This window comes from Triturus cristatus, chromosome 4_1, assembly GCF_964204655.1.
Source record: "Triturus cristatus chromosome 4_1, aTriCri1.1, whole genome shotgun sequence".
NCBI lineage: Eukaryota > Metazoa > Chordata > Amphibia > Caudata > Salamandridae > Triturus > Triturus cristatus.
In genome coordinates this window covers 981,643,977-981,661,712 of record NC_140585.1, presented here as the reverse complement: position 1 = coordinate 981,661,712, position 17,736 = coordinate 981,643,977, and positions in this window count along the sequence as shown.

The following is a 17,736-nucleotide window of genomic DNA, read 5'->3' as shown; positions in this document are numbered from 1 at the left end:
TGCCTACTTTGATGCTCTATTGTGCCCTATCGGGGCTTATTACTTGAATCCATTGGTCTTGGGACAAGGTTTGTTATTTTAGATACTAGCGAATCCTTTCGTCAGTCTGACACGTTCGCTGTGTAATACTTTCGATTGCTGGTTGCAGCGTTCGCTTTATTTGCGTTCATTTCGTTTTCCCCCGTTGGATGTGTTGAGGGGGTTTTTGTTGTTTGGTACGATTGGAATTCTCCTGTACCGCGGGACCGAGAGTCGTCTCTCGCTCCTACGCGGTGGTGCTGGCGCGCTCTGGTCCTCCCGCCGCCTGGGGGTGCGAGAGGCGGTGTTCGCATGCGACGCGTCTCTGGTTTTGATCAGTTTCCAGAGACGCGCGCGCGTTCAACTGCCACCGGAGCCTGGGCTGAGAGAGACGCCGAGTTCGGTCTGTACCGGCCCGCGAGCGCGTTTCTTCGCTCACGGCCGAATTTGCATACCTGACGCTTGCATCCCGGTGCTGCAGGGATCCAAGTCCTGTACTTTCACAAGAGTGCTGACGCCTCTCTGGAGGTTGTAATTTGCCGTTAGGCTTGCTTTGGGGGACATTATCCAGCCCAGTTACCTGCATAATTTAAATTTGGTGTCTGCCAGCCTTGTTTATGTCCCCTCAGGGCTAGTCACCCTGCATGAAATTGTGGTTTGCCCACGTGTAAACATCTCAACTGTCACCCAGTTGTTTCAAATTACTTGCGAGTGCAGCGCAAAAGTCTGCTGACCCTTCCACCTGTTATGGATTTTTACGATGAATATCAGGATGATGAGGAGGACCCTCTGGCGGATATGCCATGGGGCGATGCTTTCTATGAAGCAGTGGATACCTCTATTTATAGGGCGGTGGACCAGGCCATCTCTCCTTTGGAGGACAGGCTGTCACAGAAAATAGAGCAGCCGTTTTTACGCCTTGAACGTAAAAGTTCTCTGCCATCCCATGTCCAAGACCTTTCTGGTCCCCCCCTCCTAAACGCCCCTGTGCCCCGGGTGTGGACGTGGACGCTTTTGAGCGGCTCAAACAGGCCTTTATTGATAGCCACCCTATGGGAGGTACTGGCGACTCGCTAGCTCTTAACCTCTCTCCCTCCCCTGCACTTCCAGGCCCTTCAGGGGATCCGGATGCCAGCCCGTCTAGACCTTGGCTTCCGCCCGACCATCACAGGTCCCTTTGGCGCCTTCTGATCTACAGCCACCTCCTACACCTTCCGACATGTTGGACCCCAATGATATTGTCCATCCTCGCTCCTCAGACTGGGTCCCAGCGGACAAAGTGGCGACTTACGTCGCAGAGCATATCCGGCGCCCGCTCGAAAAGGAGGCCCGCAACTGTCTCCGAGCGGAGTGTCCTCATCCTTCCCTGGAGGGCAAAGTTGCCCTGACCCCGGATATTGACCCGAGAATGTTGACGTTCTTGCAGAAGTTTATTCGAGACCCCAAAAAGGGCATAGATAGGTCGTGGCGGGCGTGCCAAGATAAGCTATTGGACGCCCTGGGGCCCGCCACAAAGATACTTGATATGGCGGAGGAAGCGAAGGCTTCAGGTTCTATGATATCTCCCGAAACGCTTTCAGGCTGGGCTCAGCGGGTAATGGTCTTCCTAGGCAACGCCAACTGTGCCCTCTCCACCGAACGGCGGAGATCTCTTCTAATCAAAATTGACCCAAAACTGGGTGACCTAGCGGATTCCGAAGCAGGGGCGATTGCCCAAGGGGGCCTTTTTGGTGAGCCCTTCATCAAGGAACTGGGCAAGTTTGTAAACACTTTTACGTCATTAGACAGGGCGCAGTCCACCATTAAAAAAGTGTTCCCTCGGGTTTTTCGAGGGGCCGGTCGAGGAAGGGGCCGCTCGACCGGTCGACAAAATCATCAAGCCAACCAGCAAGGCTCCGGTCAATATCAAGACCAGTCAAAGTTTGGAAATTTTTACCCCACAAGAGGACGCCGTGGCAAAGGCAGAGGTCACAGGGGAGGAGCGTCTAACGCAAACTCTGGTGAGTGTTTCCCTTTCTTCCCCACAAAACATAGGGGGACGTCTGGCAGGCTGTTACGGGGCGTGGTCATCCCTCACGCGCGATGCATGGGTTCTTCAGACGATAAGGGGGTTTCACATAGACTATTGCGGGAATCCTGTTCAAAAGACACCCCCACGTCCTATGCAATTTTCAACTCACGACGCTTTCCTGGTGGACGAGGAAGTCGATTCCTTGCTTCGCAAGGGCGCTATATCTCTCGCAACACGCCACCCAAGGGGTTTCCTCAGCAATCTCTTTTTAGTGGACAAGTCCGATGGAGGCAAGCGTCCGGTCATAAACCTCAGCGAGTTCAACGAGTGGTTGGTATACCGCCATTTCAAAATGGAGGGTATTCACCTCTTGCGGGATGTTCTTCGTCCTCACGACTGGATGGTGCGTTTGGACTTGAAGGACGCTTATCTGGTGATTCCTATCTTTCGGCCTCACCGCCGTTTCCTCCAATTCGAGTGGCGCCATCGCATTTACGAATTCACTTCTCTCCCTTTCGGGTTGTCTTCCGCACCCTGGTGCTTCACAAAGGTGCTCAAACCAGTGGTGGAATTCCTGAGAGTTCGTGGGGTCAGGCTAATCGTCTACTTAGACGATCTCCTCCTGATGGCTTCCTGCCCCACCCTTTTGGCCGACCAGCTACAGATGACGGTGTCCTTGCTCCAGGACCTCGGGTTTGTGGTCAATGGAAAGAAGTCCCTTCTTCAGCCGGCTCAGTCCGTTACCTTTTTGGGGTTCGTCATCGACTCCAGGGCCTCTACTCTCAGCCTGCCGTCCAAGAAACTTACGAAGATTCGCCACGAGTTGCGTCGCGTTCTATCTCAACAGCGCGTCTCACTGCGCCAGTTGGCCCGGGTTGTAGGTCTCCTATCCGCGTCTATCCAGGTGATTTTTCCGGGTCCGCTCCATTACAGGGCCCTACAGCGCCTCAAGGCGTACTTCCTGCGGAAGGGGTATTCGTACTCCCACAAGATCCGTCTATCCGACGAAGCTCGGAGCGAAATCCGGTGGTGGTTAACACACATGGAGGAATGGAACGGCAGAGCAATCTTCGGTTCCGTTCCGGATTTGATCATCGAATTAGACGCCAGCAGGCTTGGTTGGGGCGCCCGCTGCGGAGATCTTTCCACGGGAGGCTTGTGGTCTCCCGACGAACAAAAATTACATATCAACTGTCTCGAGCTTCTGGCCGGCTCGTTTGCAGTCAAATGTTGGACCAGAGACTCAGTGCGGTCTTGCGTACTTCTGAAAATGGACAACGTATCGGCTGTCCGTTATATCAACCACCTCGGCGGCACCAAGTCGAAAGCCCTCTCCGATCTGGCGGCGAGCTTCTGGCAGTATTGCCTAGACAGTCAGGTATCGGTCACAGCGGAGTATCTTCCGGGCCGAGACAATGTGGAGGCCGATTATCAATCACGCCACTTCCGCGATTTCAGCCTCTGGAAGTTGGATCAGTTGGTGTTTGCCTCCCTCAACCGGCTTTGGGGTCCGTTCACGGTGGATCTTTTTGCGTCCCGCCTGGACCACCAGCTGCCGAGATTTTTCAGCTGGAAGCCCGATCCTCGGGCGGCAGCCACGGATGCGTTTCTCCAAGACTGGAGCGTGGATCGGGGCTATGCGTTCCCTCCGTTCGCTATGATTACCCGGACAACGGCTCAGGTCCGCAGGCAGAAGGCAGACTTAGTGCTCATAACGCCTCTGTGGAGGTCTCAAGTGTGGTTTCCAGTTCTTCTGGAACTTTCCTGGGATTTTCCAATCCTACTCCCCCGGTTTCCGGATCTCCTCACGGATCCGTACGGCAATCCTCATCCTCTAGTGTCAGCGAACTCGCTGTGGCTCATGGCGTGGCGGATTTCCGGGGTAGATGGCAAGCCCCGGGCCTTTCGCGATCAGCTGAGGGGCTCCTTTCTAAAGCCTGGGCGGATAGCACCATTAAACGATACAAATCTGCGTGGGGCAGATGGTCCCGTTGGTGTTTGCGACGGGGTTTCGATCCCGTGGTCACGGATGTGGTCCACGTTGTAAACTTTCTGGCGCATCTAGCTTCTAATGGCTTGGCTTATAGGTCCATTAACGCTTTCAGGTCAGCCATTTCCTCGGGCCACGTCCCGGTTGGTGGGTCGGCGGTGGGTGAACACCCTTTGGTCTGCAGGCTCCTTCGGAGCATTCGACTTTCCCTACCTCCAGAACCGCGGTATTCGGCCCTGTGGGATGTTAATCAGGTGTTAAACCTATTCCTGTCTTGGCAACCAAACAGGTTTCTATCCCGTAAGGAGTTGTCGGCGAAGCTGGTAATGCTGCTCTGCTTGATCTCTTGTCGTAGAGTGTCGGATGTGCGCGCACTCGATATCTCGGGTCGCATCTTCACTCCGGATGGGGTGACGTTTACCCTTTCTCGCCGGACGAAATGCAATACAAGAGCTGTCTCTTACCCGGCCTTCGCGGATTCTCCAAAGCTCTGTGTGGTCCGTTGCCTCAAGGCCTACGAGGAGATGACGGAGGAGTATCGCCCTCCGGGGGAGCGTCAGCTGCTCATTGCGCTCCGGAAACCCTTTAAGGCTGTTTCCTCCCCAACGATCGCCCGTTGGGTGCGTTGGGTGATGCAAGAGGCGGGTATTAGCCTCCGGCATTTTGGGGCGCATTCCGCGAGGGGGGTGTTCTGCTTGGGTTTTCGGATCAGATAGAACCCGCTCATCAGAGCCTCTCTAACCCAGCCAGAACGTTACCCTCTCCCTAGGGCCTATTCACAACAAGTAACCACAGATATATACCACCTAAGGACAGGGAATTCCTACTATATATATATATATATATATATATATATATATATATATATATATATATATCTCTATATATATATCTCTAGACCTCTTATAATACAAGTGGCGGCCTCGCGATCCCAGACGGACCCAGGACTTCCTACCCAGATGTCAGCCTCGCGGTCCCAGACGGACCCAGGACTTCCTACCCAAACGGCAGCCTCAGCCTCGCGGTCCCAGACGGACCCAGGGCTTCCTACCCAGATGGCAGCCTCAGCCTCGCGGTCCCAGACGGACCCAGGACTTCCTACCCAAACGGCAGCCTCAGCCTCGCGGTCCCAGACGGACCCAGGGCTTCCTACCCAGACGGCAGCCTCAGCCTCGCGGTCCCAGACGGACCCAGGACTTCCTATCCAGACGGCAGCCTCAGCCTCGCGGTCCCAGACGGACCCAGGACTTCCTACCCAGACGGCAGCCTCAGCCTCGCGGTCCCAGACGGACCCAGGACTTCCTACCCAGACGGCAGCCTCAGCCTCGCGGTCCCAGACGGACCCAGGACTTCCTACCCAGACGGCAGCCTCAGCCTCGCGGTCCCAGACGGACCCAGGACTTCCTACCCAGACGGCAGCCTCAGTACTAGTTCATCCTATGATTACCATAACATACAACAAGGGCTATTTATCAGATCACACAAGAACTGCCAGTTTGAGCACAACCTGTTCTCTGGTTCGAGGGGCTCCTCTCTCCCTTATTCAGTTACCACTTACCTGATCAGGGTTAACATCTGTTCATGTCAAGTCACAGCTGACTAGAAGAATAGGCTACCCTCTTATACAAGAACACACAGCACATGTTGATTCACTACAAACTGGGTACTTTATTACTCATTACATACGCAATCACATAACATTACTGTGTAACACATAACCTGCAGAGAAAAGTGAAAGATTAGGTTGTACACTCTAATAAGAAAGGGGTCGACATCACCTTAGTCGTGTGTAGCCTGCATTCAATGGTCATCTAGGTTCCCTTCTCGTCTGTGCCTCGGCTCGCCTGGAAGTCACACCTCCGCAGTCACGGATCTGTTCCCTTCTCCCTTCTCCGAGTCACTGGGACCTCTTCCTCATCGGCTACTCTCTCCTCTCTGGCTATTCTGCTAGAAGAGTATCTGTCTCTCGGTTTTTCTCCGCCTTCAAGTTTGTCATCTGTCTTCCCTGGAATAAGTAGTAGCTTTACTGCTAACGGCTAGATGCCGCCTACGGACTGAAGTAAGTGCCCCGTATCTGCCTCAGACTTTCACTAATATAGAGGTGCATTTCCTCATGGAAAATTCCGGCCCGTAACCTGCCGCCCACCAAATTCTTGTTGTTATTTCTGTGCTGCTGTATGAATAAAGTGGAGAAAGAAGGCATAATCCTCGCCCCGTATCTGCCTCAGACTTTCACTAATATAGAGGTGCATTTCCTCATGGAAAATTCCGGCCCGTAACCTGCCGCCCACCAAATTCTTGTACCTCCCCGTACCAAGGACACGTTCCCAGCCGGCCGGCCTGATGTAGTGTCTTCGGCATGAAGAAAAATACAATCCTTCGATAAGGGCTGGCCTGAACCGGTTCTCTCCAAGCGAATAACACCTCATAACTAAAACATCACCCTTAACCTAGAAGCATCTCAAGCTGCCGGAGCAGAAAGAAAGATGGAGTCTCTCCCGTTTGAGGCCTACCAGGCCTGAATTCAGCACGGCTCCATGAAATACCCTCACTACAGGACAGGTTATCCCTAATACTAACGAATCTATCCCCTAGGATATGTGTGCAAGCCCTGATCTATGGGGAAGAACACAGGATCATGTCGAAGTGCCTAGTAAATAGGCTCCATTCACTACTCTAACCCTTAGACTTGGATGGTAAGAGACTGAAGTCACACTAATCACCCGTCAACACAATAGGGCCGGGAAAATCGAGCAGTACAGGGGGCTATGGCCTCGAAGGCGTTTGGTCTGGGTGCCCGCTTGGAGGATATCCTCAATGTGGCAGATTGGTCCTCGGATTCCACCTTCAAGAAGTTTTACTTCAAGCCAATTCTTAATATGGCTCATCTGGTTGTGGGCAAGCTTTAAACAAGCATAATCCTCGCCTCCAGTCCTGACATTGAATGAAAATTTTCCTAGCTATCGTAACGGAAAGTTTCAATTCTATTAAGGACTCGGAGGCGAGGATTATCCCGCCCGGTGTTCTTACAGGAAATCCCTCCCCGTACAGAAGTAAGTAAATTCTTTCCTTCATGTTTATGTCGAAGGAAGTGGTTCTTGAGTGTATGTACTGATTTAACTGCTCCGTATTTTTTCTTTTTTCTGAATTGATACCTAGGGTTGTGTTTTCCCCTGGTAATACTGCCTTGTTTGTTGCAGGTTCTGATACCCACAAACAGGACTCCTGAAGTTGAGTGCTGGGCTGTCTTCGCGCTTCGAAAGAGGAGATCTGGACACTAACAAGGGACTATGTGGAGCTGGAGAGGCTCTGATTGGACGTTTTTTGTTGTTTTGATTGGTTGTTACCACAATGTTCATGACTACTTTTTTCCCGATGGCTCATGGGAAACGTAGTCTTTGTTGTTATTTCTGTGCTGCTGTATGAATAAAGTGGAGAAAGAAGGCATAATCCTCGCCTCCGAGTCCTTAATAGAATTGAAACTTTCCGTTACGATAGCTAGGAAAATTTTCATTCTCCTAAAGAGTGTCATTTTTTGAATTGTGTTCTCCTGTTGAACTGTGGGTTGTGTATCTTGCCAAGATGGGGTTAACCTATAATGAGGATAACCTTTTGAAGTACCCCCGGGGAGAGAGAGAAAATGACAGGGCGGGACGCCTGTAGGTGGGAAGGATCCCATAGATAGGGAGTCCCTTCCTGGGTCCAGTGCCAGGCGCAGTGCCCCATCCCTTTCCCTGTCCCCAGAGGAGTGGGGGGATAGGAGGGAAGAAAGGGAGCATCAGCTGGCATTGGAAAGGCTCAAAGTGGAGCTAGCACAGCTGAGTGTGGGTAGGTTATCCCCTGAGTGGAGTTTGAGTTGTCTGGATTCACCAGTGAGGGTGGGGTCCAGTGGTGGCAGCAGAAGTGATTCCAGTGTAGGAAGTCCCACTCCCAAGGCCCAGAAGATGGTACCTAGTTCCCAGGAGGAGGATGTCCCTCCTGAAGGGTATAGGTTGAGGTTCAGGGGCAGTAAGAAACTGTGTCACCAGTCTTGGGGGGAGTTTGTGGATGAGTGTTGTGATGCACTGGAAGGTTTGGGTGATGGGTAGCACGGCAAATGATTTTGAAGGGCTGTTCAATCTGGTTGTCAGAGAGTACGTGTTCAGTAATTGTTTTCCGGAGTTACGCCAACACCTATTGAAGTGTGAGTTCTCTGAGCTTGCACTGGAGGCAGACACCTGGCTGTGTGCCAATGGGTCTTAAGAGGCATTGGGGAGTGATTCCAAAAGTAGTGGCTCGGGTATCTTCCTGTCCTGTGTGGTAGAAGAGGTTCAGTGTAGCCCAGCTAGGTCCCAGTGTAGTGGGAGGGGTGTAGGGGCTCACGTCCTGTCTCAGTAGAGAAGGAGTGAGTGTGGGACTGTGTGTCCCAAGGTGCCCGAAACCCAGTCTCAGGGCCTGGAGTGTTCCTTAAGGGAACAGCAGGTTGGGGCCCAGGCTGTACTTGCAAGCCCTTTGAGGAGGATCTCCTAGTGTCAGGAGAACCTGGAGCGTCTGTAAATGGAGCTCCAGTGGTTCTGGAGTCTGGCGGTGCCGCTCCAGTTGGGAGGGTGCAGAAGTCCAGATTGAGGGGTGAGGGGTGTGTTCCCCAGTGGGAGAACCAGTGGGTCAGGTACCGGCCAAAAGGGCTGAGTCTCCTAGAAGTGACCATGGCGACACCACTTCTGTCCTGGGGGATCTTCGCGCTCTGTCAGATGGACAGGGGTCGGGAGATCTGCACCAGGCAGACTGTCACATAACACATTAGTCATGTGTTACCCTCGGGGGTGGATACTGTGTGAGTCCCAAGATGTCCTGGTGTGCCAGGCAATTGGTCTACTGCGGGGTTTAGCCCCAAGGTTGGGAGGCCAAGTTCAGGATCTGCCTGACCTGGAGGGAAGGACCTCTGTAACCAGTGTCCTGACCGGTTTGGCTTCCATGGGTACCAGTCCAGTTGGGAGGGTGCAGCACTCTGAAAGGGGGTGCAGAGGGAGGGAGCCCTCGCCTCTGACCCTGGTGCAACCTGAGGGTTTAGACCCTAGGTTGGGAGACTACGACTTTGTGATCAAGAGGAATCTCTGCCAAAGAGAACAGCTGAAGAAGACTGAGCAAAGTGCTGCCATTGCTGTATGTCTGGGGGGCTGACCTGCAGTTGCTGTTTCTACTGAGGAGAGATCTAAAGGACTGTGCTGTGTGCTTTGTCCCCTGCTTGAAGAGGAACTGTGCTGTGTGCTTTGTTCTTCTGAAGACAAGAGTCTCCAAGGGTCTGAGTGAGCTGGCCTCCTGTTAGGAAGTTTCAGCTGGTGGGAGAGTTGTGTCCTGAGGGTGCCTCTCCAAGGAGAAGGGTACGAAACCCCAGAAGAAGAGGTAGGGGGAAGAGAGCCTCGTCCATGACTTCTGGTCAGCCTGAGGGTGTGGACCCTAGGTTGGAGGATCAGTGGCAGTTTGGAACTGCGCTGATGAGAGGAAGAGTGGAGAATGGTTACTATGTGCCAGGGGTTACTGCCCGCCACTCTGTAGATTGGCAAGGACCAGTGACATCTGGGTGGCCTAGGGCCTGGTCTTGGCCGTGGACAGCTAGTGAGTACCAGTGGGGTAGCCTAGTTGGTCCTGAGAGTTTTGACAGAAGGGAACCACGTGGGTTCAGAGTGGCGTAGAACTGGATGGTGTCCCTGCAGTTGCAGGCCCCCGTCCATGTTCTATCGCCCAAGGCAGGGAAGCCAATCAAGGTGGTGATTGGTCTACCCTGCGGTTTTGCTGGAAGGGGGTTGTGTTGGACTTGGCCCTTTTTGCAGGGTCATCCCTAAACTTTTTGCCTTTCTCCTAGCCATTTTTCTGACATGGTGTTGGTGGTTTTAGGACTTTGGGCACTTTGACACCGCTGTCCAGTGTAAAGTGTGTGTGCTGTCTGTGATAAGTATGGTAAGATTGGTGTACACCTTTTTGGCCTATTTAATTTACCTGTCATGTCCCTTGTAAAGTGGTATCTCCTATACCAAGGGCTGGTAGATTAAATGCTACTGGTGGGCTTGCAGTGCTGATTGCGACACCCACCAAAGTAGCCTTTCAAACATGTCTCAGGCCCCTGCCATTGCAGAGCCTGTGCGCGCAGTGTCACTGCAGCTGTGACGTGGCACCTAAAGTGTGTGCCATGTCTTTGACCCCCCTTTTACTGCATGTCAGTCACCCCTAAGGTAGGCCCTAGCTAGCCCTATGGGCAGGGTGGATTGTAGGTAAAAGATAGCACATGTACCTTAAGTGTGTGACATGTCCTGGTAGTGACAAACAGCCATTTTTGGTTTCTCACTACTGTGGGGCTGCCCTCCCATAGGAATGCATTGGGGATTCCCTGATAAGTGTTTCAGTGGTAATTCCTGATATGAGAGGAGCAGCGTGGTCAAGTTTGGCATGTTTGGAATAGTAATAATAAATATTACGCAATGGTGTGCGCAGATTTATTGTAACTATTTTAGAAATGCCACTTTTAGAAGTTGGCATTTCTGTGTGCTATGTGTCTGTCTGCCTGATGTGAATTGCATGTCTGGCTTTTGAGTGATAGGGGCTGGTGAGGTGTGTGTGGCTCCAGGAGGGGGAGGGTGAGTCACCACTAGGCTGAATGGGACATCTGCATTTGGAGTAGTGGGAGGAGTAGTTCCTGGTCCCTGAATAGGTCTGTGCCTTGCCTGTACAATGCTGGCTTTGCCCCCCTGTGGTGTGTCTGATGACGAGCCCCCATCTGACAAAGGGAAAGAGGAGCCTTGTAAACAAAGTGCTCCAATTCACCCCTGAACCAGTTGCATATGGTTCCCCCAAAGCCCTGTACTGCAGATCAAGGAAATGTTAGTATAAATGTAGGGGCTGTGACCCCATGTTGGTGTGCTGTTCCTGGACTTGCTGGGGGCTTGCTGCTGCTGGGGGCCCAGGAGGAACCACCACAAGGGCTTGCCTCCCTGCTAGAGGGCCCTGTGTGCTGGCCTACCTGGGCCCAGCTGTGCCCCTGAACTTTGCCATGGATCTTTGGCTCTTAGCACCTTGTGAGCGCTGAAATTTGGCTCCTGGAGGAGCACTGGAGCTTTGCAGCGCCGAACTGCATATCGCCTCTGAGGGAATCCCCAGCGTGGGATTCCCCCGCATTTGTGCCGCACCAAGCGGGAGCTCATCCCACTTTATGCTATTATTCACAGCGGGTGCCCACCCCGCTTTTGGTGGTAATTACAGCGGGTGCCCACCCCGCGTTTTGTGCCTCTAAAGCGGGTGCCCACCCTGCATTGCCACTGTGTTGGCGTGTGCCCACCCCGCTTATGTTGTTACATTTTTGATGAGCGAGTGCCCACCCCGCTGGAGGCTTTTAATAACTGGCGGGTGCCCACCCCGCGATTATCTTTAAGTGACAAGCGGGTGCCCACCCTGCAAAGATACAAAGAGGGATCTCCGCCGAGCCCAGCCCGAGATGAAGCCGCCGCCGGCCCTACCAGAAAGCCAGGTGGCCTTGCCTGACTCTGGGCGGGGCCACTAAAGGAGATGGCCGCGGCTGCCAATCTCAGCGCAACAAGACCCGGAAGCAGGAAGTCCCGCCCGCCACCGAGGGTCGTGCGGAACCTCACGGGCTCCACCTTTAAGACCTGTGTCCCAGGAGAGGGACCGGGTGAAGAGCTGAGTGCCCCCCTGCCATGGAAGAGACCAGAGGAGCCTGCGGAGCCGGCGAAGGGGACAGGCAGCACTGCACTTGAAATGAGGTGGGGCTCTCGTGTGGTGAGCAGAGCCTCGCATGCAGTCTAGAGCCGGCCAGGAGTCCACCAGAGAGTCTGGTGAGTGGTGGCGCGTTGTGAGAGGCTGGGGGCAGTTTGAGGCACATTGTCGGTGCCTGAGTGGTCCCGCAGGAGAGTGGGCCACTCCACCGGTGGGAGCACATTATTTTCAGTGCCCCAGAGAGGGTGTCTAGGGGGCACGTTAGTTACCTTGCCACAGCTGCACCGCAAGTACGGGTAGCTGTAAAGTGGGGGCAGTTTTGATTGCAGGAGTCCCAGAGTCGGATCTCACAGGCCGAATTGGTGCCATGCCCCATAATTACAGCTGCACCACACCAGCGCAGGCAGCTGCCATGTTTGGCTCATTTGTTTTGAAGAGTCCCAGTGGGGGACCCAGGAGGTACAGTAGTGCCAGCACCATTCTTTTCCTTTGGGGGCATTTTTGAGATGAAGGAGTAAGATACACTCCTGCCCTGCCCCAGCGCTTTGGAGTTTGTTGCATTGGCAGCCAAGTCCTGAAATTCTGGACAAAGGGTGTTTAGGGCCCAGGTGAAAGGCCAGATGGCCCGGGGTCATTGTGGGTGTGATTGGTAAAGCACCAGGTTCTACAAAGCTACATAATGTGATTTATGTGATGATGTGCCAAATGTGATTTATGCACCCTGAGTTATGCCTCTAATGATGTTTATGAGGTTATTGCATACTGTGTTTATGCTGGTGCTACTTATTGCCTAAAGTGATTTATACTTATGAGGTTGGCGCTAAGGTGTTTTCATGCCTAAGGTGATGCAGATTGCATAATGTGTTTATGCTTGTGATGCAGATGGAATAATGTGTTTTATGTTGCAGGATATAATGCTGAGTACAGTATTTTGCCAGTAAGTACTGGTTGTGTTTTATATTTACTGACCTGCATTCTGATGGTTCTGACCGTGGCCCGATTGGCCTGGTCCTGTATATAATCCCCTGTGAATATTGCCTAGTGCCAGTTGGCACAGTGTAAATGTGTGATTATATTTCTAATGTGTTTATGATAATACAAAGTTTATTTTTGATATAACCTTGTGTGGAGTTTCTTTTGTAGTGTGCCTAGTGTGTTGCTGCTGTGTGTGTTTGTTGTGCAAACGCTTTACACATTGCCTCTGGGATAAGCCTGACTGCTCGTACCAAGCTACCAAGGGGGTGAGCAGGGGGTATCTTTAGTGTGTAACTCCCTTGCCCTGACTAGAGTGGTGGGTTCTGCCTGGCTTTGGCGCAAGCCTTGCCCAACCAGAAATCCCATTTCTAACAGAACTCCTGCAGCCTTCTGTGGTGGTTCTTTCCTAATGAGAGCAGCTGGTCTCTCTTTCCAAAAACCAATTGCTACAGGACTTGCAGATATTTCTCTTTCAGATCTGACAGGGAAGTGGTAAAGATTCCAGAAGCGTCAAGTAAAATGTAAAACAAAAAAATGAAAATATCAATAAATTGAAAATTGCGCCTTAGCCTAAATTGAGCGTACAAGTAAGAATTGCGACATAAAACAAAACAAGTAAATTTGTGCTCTTTGTATAAACCTAAACTGGTACTCCGAAGTGATGCATGAACCCCCATGTACTACTACTACTACTTATTTAAGGCAGTTAATGCATCATTAGTGCTTTTAGCTGGTCTTGCAGCAGAAATCCTGAATATCCTGAAAGAAGGTAAATGTTGTACGATTGTGCCCAAACGACTGTGCCAGAAAAAGTATGTTACGTCTGTGATAAATGTTGTTACTGGTTGAGGGGGTGAATCCCTGCTCAGGCAGCAACCACAGTCCTTATCAGGGCGAGGCACAGGCAAACCCAATATTAACCTGCACTCAAACCTCTCGTAGCTTGGCACGGAGCAGTCAGGCTTAACTTAGAGGCAATATGTAAAGTATTTATGCAGCACGTCAATCAGTAAAAAAGTGAAAATACCACACACGGAAAATGCCACAAACAATTAGAAAATGCAATATATTTTAATAACTAAAACAATACCAAAATGATAAAAATCCAATCAGTACAACTGGAGATACACACATTTAAAGATTTCAGTGAAAATAGAGCCAAAAAGCACAAAGTTCCAACAGTGGATATCTGGTTGCGCCGGACCAAGACATAATCACAATTTCAGACCACTGCAATGGAGCACGTGCTGCCCACAGGTACCCAGATAGGCCAGCTGAACAAGATTGCCCTGAATCCAAGATGCGGAGCATTGCAAGGTCCTGCCTTGTGGATGCGTCACACAGTCGTGGCGATACATCAGGTTCTCAGGAGCTGCACAGCTGCAATGTGAGGTCCTGTATCGTCATTTATTTATTTATTTATAAAGCGCGACATTCATCCCATTGGGATATCACGGCGCTAATGTAGCGGGTGGTTAGTTCAGGTGGTCTAATTGAGGTCAGTGGCAGCAGCTCTAAGGAAATAGATAGGTTTTAAGTTTCTTCCTGAATATCATATAGTCTTCAGTTAGCCGTAGTTCCAGCGGAAGCTTGTTCCAATGTACCGCTGCAAGATGCGAAAAGAAGCGTCCAACTGCCCTGCTCCTATTGATTCTTTTAGTCTCCGCTAACGCTAGGGAGCATGATTTTAAGCACCTGGGCGGGACGTAGAATCTGATTTTATTCTGGAGAATCTTGGGGCCAGTACGATGGAGTGTCCTGTGCGCATGTCCTAAGAGTTTAAATCTTGCTCTTTGGCGCATGGGCAGCCAGTGAAGTTGCCTCAGGCATTCCGTCGTGGAGCTGTATCTGCCCTGGTTGTACACCAGTTTGGCCGCTGCATTTTGTATCACTTGCAGATGTTTGAAAAGGTATTCTGGCATGCCAACAAAAAGTGCATTTCCATAGTCTAGCCTACTGACAAGCAGAGCTAGTGTAACCGTCCTCCTGCTTTCCATTGGAATCCAAGGGAGAAGCCTTTTTAAGAGCTTCAGTGTGGCGAAGCTTCTGCCACACAGGATCCACACGTGGTCCTGCATTGATAGGGTGATGCCCACAATTTTTACACACTGCTTTAGAGCTGGGGCCGCGCCCAGAGAGTGGGGCTACCATGACGCATCCCAGATGTGGTTGGCTCTGCCTAGAAGCAGGATTTCAGATTTCTCGGTGTTGAGCTTTCGGCAGTGCACTGACATCCAAGTTGCCATTTCAGTAAGACAGTTGTTGAGGTTGGCTCTGGTGTCATCTTGCCTGTTTCCGATGGCTATTGTCAGTTGCGCATCATCCGCATAGGAGCAAATCCCAAAGCCCCATTGAGGATCTCAACGACGAGGGCTTGCGATTTGAAGCCGAGGATTGTGCAGGCAAGGAGATGCATCATTTCTGACAAGCTGCGATGCGAGAACCTGCATTGCCAAGACTGCAGTGGACGAGAGAGTAGCGATGCAAGGCCTGCGTCGGTGAACACGGGTGTTTCCTATGTGGCTGCAAGTTCGATGTGGAGTCCTTGCACTGAGAGAAGCAAACACAAGTCCCCGGATGCTTGTTTCCTTTCCAGGGAAGACCTGACCTTGCAGTTCGGGCTGGGCTGTTCCCATGAGGCACAGGGTCAGACTGATTTGCATATGGCTGGGTCTGAACTGGGGTGGCAAAGTGAGTTAAAGAACTATGATGGATTAAACCCAGATCTGTGACTGGGGGTGAGTGCTTGAAAAGTTTCAGCGCTCCGTTCATCAGCTCCTTGTATTTGCTTGCACTGAGAGAACCCTTGCCGCAGAGACGATGTGTCGACTCTTCTCGAGTTTGTGTCGCGAAGCAGAGGAGATGCGTTGTTTCTGCTGGATCCACAGGGGGGTTAGCAAAATTCCTTCAGGTCCACTTCCAAAGGTCCAGGACTAGGGTGGCACCACTTGGTAGGGCAGGACTCACAGATTGCAGATTCCAGGTGCTAGGTTCAAGGTTGTTGGAGCTTTCTGTCCCTGAGGCTTTAGTCAGGAGACCAGCCACCTATCCCTTGGAGTTACTCTGGGGAACTAGGTTCAACAGATGCAGGTCCAGTACTTCCCACCCAGGCAGGAGGGCAGCAGGTTAAAACAGCAGGTAGCAGTCATTCAGGACACAGCCCAGCAGAGTGGCATTCCTTTCTTCAGCACAGCAGTCCTTCTACCTGGCAGAGTATCTACAGGTCCAGAAGTGTACTGAAGAGTTGGTGCCTGGGGTCCAACAGTTACCCCTGGACCTTCCTTTTCAAGTGGGAGAAGCTTCTAGAGGTTTCCCTTTGAAGTCCCCAGGCAGCCTTGAGTGGCACTTTACCTGAGAATATTTTTTGGCAGCCTACGCAGCAACCCTACACACATACCTACTCCCTGCTGACGAGAGGCAACTACCTCCAAACACGTGTCCAGGGATGGCTAACGCGACACTCATTTTCATTTTAAACTTTTGGCATAGGCGTACCCGCCGACGCTACTTCATGGACCACAATTCTTTGGGGTAACACGCTGGTAGGACTAGCAGAGTGCGGCCAATCGGATTTTTATCCTGCCTTCCCTTTCTTGACTCCAGACTAACTACAGGGGGTGTGCCGCTATAGGTGTGGCAGCAGGACACAGCCTATTCAAGTGTACGTAGGGCTACACCCAGCTCGACCTCCAATCCTGCCAGTGTAGGCCAATCCAGGTACAACTAGGCCCTCAGTCAGGTAAACCAGTAGCAGGCTGCAGGCACTAAATGGCTAAGGCAGGAAAATGGCAACCTTTTAAAATTGGCACTTTGAAAATTGTAATTTGAAATCTGACTTCACCATGACACAGGAGTTTTCATTACAATGCCAAAGACATCAAACATGAACTGGTTACCTCCTCCCATTTGAAAATTATCCCTTGTTAGATGTACTAAGGTAACTCCAATGTTAGCCTATGGGAGAGATAGGCCTTGCAGCAGTGAAGAATGAACTTAAGGGTTTTTCACTACCAGGGCATTTAAAACTAAAAAGTACATCTCCAACGTTTTAAATACTCTGGGCTGTCCCGGGCCTACCCTAGGGGTGACATATGTATTAAAAAGGAAGGTTTGGGCCTGGCTAAAGATTTATAGGTAGAAATTACAGTTTAAAACCTAACACATAGGCTGCAATGACAGGTCTGAGACATGTTTGAAAGGGCTATGTAATTGGGTGGCACAATCAGTGCTGCAGTCCCACTAGTAGCATTTAATTTACAGCCTAAGGGTACAGGTAGTGCCACTTTAAAATGGACTTACAAGTGAACTAAATATGCCAATTTGGTATAAGTCAATTCTACTATATTTTAAGAAGCGAGCACAAGCACTTTAGCACTGGTTAGCAATGGTGAAGTGGGCAGAGTCCTAAAGCCAGCAAAATGAAATCAGCAAAACAGGAGGACGGAAGGAAAAACAATAGGAGAGAACCGCACCAAGGATGCCGCGTCTAACGCATGCCTTCCCAGCTGAAAATGTAGAGAATTACCCAACCCCTTGGGAGTTTTCAACCCTAAAGCAGGGAAACCTGGAGAGACCATCAGCACTTGCATGGTCTGCTCCAGAACGGTGTTCAGTCATAAAGTCCTTTCCTTGTAGGGAGGTGGACCACCTCAACAATTTGGAATTCTCCCCATTCATCTACATTAGCCGTGGGTCTGTGGTCTGTCTGAACATGGAAGTGAGCACCAAACAGGTATGATCTCAACTTCCTCAGTGCCCAGACTACTGCCAGGCTTCTCTTTCTATTTCACTCCTCCTCTGTTCGCTGGGAAGTAACCACCTCCTAATGAAGGCTACAGATTGATATAGGCACTCCTCGTTCAGATGTATGAGCACGGCCCCTATGCCATGCTCTGAGGCGTCTGTCTGCACAATGAATTCTCTGCAGAAGCCAAGGGCCTTGAGCATGGGTGCTGTGCTCATGGCCTTCTTCAGGGTGTCAAAAAAGCATTCTGGGACACCTTCATCCAGATCACCTGTCTGAGCTGCTTCTTAGAAG